Consider the following 4,180-nt stretch of genomic DNA (forward strand, 5'->3'; position numbering starts at 1 on the left):
AACATTTCAAGATAGAGAGTCCTAACATTTCAAGATAGAGAGTCTTAATATTTCAAAAAAGAAAGTCCTAATATTCCTAATATTTCAAGATAGAAAGTCTCAATATGTCATAATGTTGTCATGTTGTTACTGACTACTTGACAGCTTTGCTTTGCTCCAGGCTGTTTCCACAGTCACTGAGAATCAGATACAACAAAAATACGAGGACATATTTTCCTTGACGTTTGATCGAGTATTAAACGAGATCGCGCAATGGAAGTTAATAGATAATTGTCCAGCTTGTATTTACGTTCATAAAGTGCTCGTTTAGCTGCTGACAGACTCAGATTAATATTCTAAGTGTCTGACACAATTATGGAAAAGATTTCTAAGGAGGTCAACCTTTCTGTTAAAGATTTAGATCCTTTTTTAAACATAAAAGTCAGCGAAGTTGCGTTCGCTAAACGCACCAGACTCCATGTAAATAATCAGTGATTTTAGCATCGTAACACACGGCTTTCTAAAACATCTCTGAGCACCGCGGGCTCTGGCTGCCTGGAGCCCGCGTGTGTTGGGTGTGCGATTATCGGCGACGTTTTGTCCGTTTTTTCTTTCTTTCATTCCAATTTCGGGTCTTTCAGTCACAGTGAAAACCGGGGACATTTCTGGGGACAGATCCAGCCGGGACATAGCCAAATCGGGGACTGTCCCCGGAACCGGGACGTCTGGTCACCCTATCTCACACACACACACCACCACACACGCACGCAACAGATATACACACACACACTCTCACACACACACACACACACACCACACACACCACACCACCCACCACACGGAACACACACACACACATATACAGATATACACCACGGACACATTAAATCTCGTACATACACAACTTCATTATTGTGCTTTGGAAGTGTTGGTCGGTGTGTTTTGAACTTTAGACAGAGTCAGGCTAGCTGTTTCCCCCTGTTCCCTGTCTTCATGCTAAGCTAAACTAAGCTCTCATTCCTGCCCAGAGGAGGGGGGGGATCTCTGAGGAGGTGTGTGTGTGTGTGTGTGGTGTGTGTGTGTGTGTGTGGTGGTGTGTGTGTTGGTGTGTGTGTGTGTGGTGTGTGTGTGTGTGTGTTGTGTGTGTGTGTGTGTGTGTGTGTGTGTGTGTGTGGTGTGTGTGTGTGTGTGTTGTGTGTGTGTGTGTGTCCATGAATGACATTTGCATGACAAAATGTGACGTTGGAGCGAGGACAAAAGTGGTGTAGTTCAGCATTTGGCCACTAGGTGACATGAATGCAATTGTTGTTGGCACAGGGTCTTTGGTTTGGAGGAGGGAGATCTGTTGTGTGGGAATACTTAGCAGAGACGAGACAAAACCCAAAAATATAAGAGAAGCAAATGGAGGAAAATGTTAAAATGACGTGAGTAGATGAACGGAGAGCAACATGCACAGAGAAGCAGACCATGAATGTTAAAAATGAATTCACTCTTCTATACTTTTCTATAAGACTTTCTATAAGACAAAATGTGAGTAGGAGTATAAAGCAGATCAAATGTAAATAGCCAACCGAGATAACTTCTAACCATTGAGAAGTTTTAGTTTCATTAAACATTCTTCAGTTTTACCATGAAATGTAGAAGTAAAGTAGATCCATTGGACGTCAAGTCAACAAATACAAGAACCACTATAATTTCAAAAAGTGGTACCTTCCATTTCTCCTTGTCCTTCATCTCCACCCTTGACTCTCGTGCTTTTGCTATATGACATTTTTCAGAAGCCACACAAATAATCCACTACAATAGTATCGTGCCTAATAGTGTGTTGTGTCAAATATATGTTTTTAAAAGGGGTAGGAAGACGTTGAAAAAAGGTTGAAAAGTAAGGGAAATTATTAGATAAGTAGCCTAATAATAATAATACATTTTTATTATCTTCACATTGCAGACTTGCAACAACGTCTGCAACCTTATCCCCTAAACTTATCGCTCTGTTGTCTAAATGATGAGGTCAGTGTTTCAACCTTTAAATGAGAGTACTCTCCACTTTGTAAAGATAGGAGGGGTGGGGGGGGGTGGGGGGGGGAGAAGGGGGGATGTCCCCCCCATCTGTTCAAATTTGGACCGTGTCTTCCCTCAGGACATGGTCTGTCCCTCCTGCTTTTATTCCGCCGACTCATCTCTCTCACGAGGCTTTTCTTTTGATGTTTGGGTGCACAGCATCTAATGCTTTGAAAATCACTCTGCCGTTTATTGGGTCGCAGGGAGGGAGGCGGGGGGGGGGGGGGGGGGGGGGGGGGGGGGGGGGGGGGGGGGGGTCGTCTCTGATACCGACCAATGAGCTGAAACGAGAGCATCCCAGTGTGCAGCAGCAGCAGCATCCCTCCATCTCTCTGACTCCAGACGGAGGGGATGACCGGGGGATGCTGGCGGGTGGATGCGGGACTGTAATCGCAGCTGGATGACGGATGGTTAATTAAAGGAAACGCCGGTGATTTTTTGGAGGATGCGCGCGGAGGATCCCACATGCCGGCGTGATTAGGAGAAGATGGAGAGGGGACGGCTGCTGTCACCGCCACACGCCGCCCCATAGACAGCCACTGAGAGGTGATTAACTGTTACATATCAGTGACGAGAGAGTGGGACACACAGCGCACACGGCTTCATGTGTTCATACATGTGAGTGATGTGTTGCCCTTATTGCAGCAGACTTGGAGTTTATGGCTACAGCGTTTACTCGCCCTGCAGGCTCACTGGGTCATGTTGTAGTTGCATTTTAACCCGTGTTGATGTTGTCAGCTGGGTGATGAAGATTGAGAGGGCCGTCTGCTCTCCGAGCCAATAACTGTTTCCCATTCAGGCTTTATTTATTGATTTCTAAACTCTATATGGCACCCAGCAGGCTGTGTGTGTGTGTGTGTGTGTGTGTGTCTGTCTGTGTGTGTGTGTGTGTGAGTGAGTGTGTGTGGTCTTGTTTAACTATATTCATGGGGTCCAAAAACCAGGAGTTTAGTATACTTGTGGGGTCCGGACAGCTTTGTGGGACCAAAATGCTGAAACCCCACAACTTTAAAGGGCTGTTTGAGGGTTAGGACCTGGTTTTATGATCAGGGTTAGAATTAGGTTATGGTTAGGTGGGGGGTGGGGGCTAAGGTTAGGCATTTAGTTGATATGTTTAAGGTTAGGGTAAGGGGCTAGGGAATGCATTATGTCAATGATGGGTCCCCACAAAGATAGTGCCACGAACGTGTGTGTGTGATAGATAGATAGATAGATAGATAGATAGAAATAGGCTAAAATGAGACTGTCCTCCCCTTAAAAACGCTCCCATAGCTTGTTTATTCAAGCAGCAATTGCGACCTATGTTTAGTTTTCTAGTAGCGGCGCCCTCCAGTGGCCGTAGAAGTTATGACAGGAGCAAAACAGGAAGTCAGATTGGACTTTCACCCGAGAGACTGGCGTTCATGTCCCTTTTGAGAATAAAAGCATGCGGCGAGTTTTTTCATTTACTTTAACCCTCGTGTTGTCTTCCTGTAAAAACTGAAAATCAACACTTTTGTTGATGCTTTTTATCGATGTTTTTAACTTTTCTTACAATTTTGTCCCTTGAGAGAAAGGGTTTGTACATACAGTACATTATGCAGAAATACAGTTTGGTGAATCAGAAGTCCTGAGTATCACAGTAATGAGATTAAATGGTTAAGTAAAATTATAATATATCCCCGAAAAGAGATTCTTCATTTTCACTGTAGTAAAAAGTACTGCTTTTACGGCAGTAAATTTGTTTTAAATACTCGCCGTACATCTGCTGAAAGCGTGTTATTATTTGAGCCAAAGCATCACACTGAGTTATTGATTATTTCTTAAAGTGGTGTTTAGTAATTTGAGCCTGGGATGGGGGGGGGGTTGGCATGACGCTTATTAATAATAAATGCAGCTGACTCGGTTTTAGTGAGATCATCTGCAGGGCTGCTGTAATAATGTAATAATGTCCACATGCTCTCACTGAACCAGACAAAGCTCTGCAGATCACAGCGTGTGTTTGGACGCACATTGTGAAATTAGTCAGTGTGCCGATGTGCAAGAGCAGCAATCGGCACACTGACTATTATTGCCCATACTTATTCTTCATCTTCCGCCACATTTCTGTCCTGCTACTAGTCCCGGAGCGTTGCCAACACGCGCACACACAATACATCAA

Source organism: Etheostoma spectabile, chromosome 9, assembly GCF_008692095.1.
Source record: "Etheostoma spectabile isolate EspeVRDwgs_2016 chromosome 9, UIUC_Espe_1.0, whole genome shotgun sequence".
NCBI lineage: Eukaryota > Metazoa > Chordata > Actinopteri > Perciformes > Percidae > Etheostoma > Etheostoma spectabile.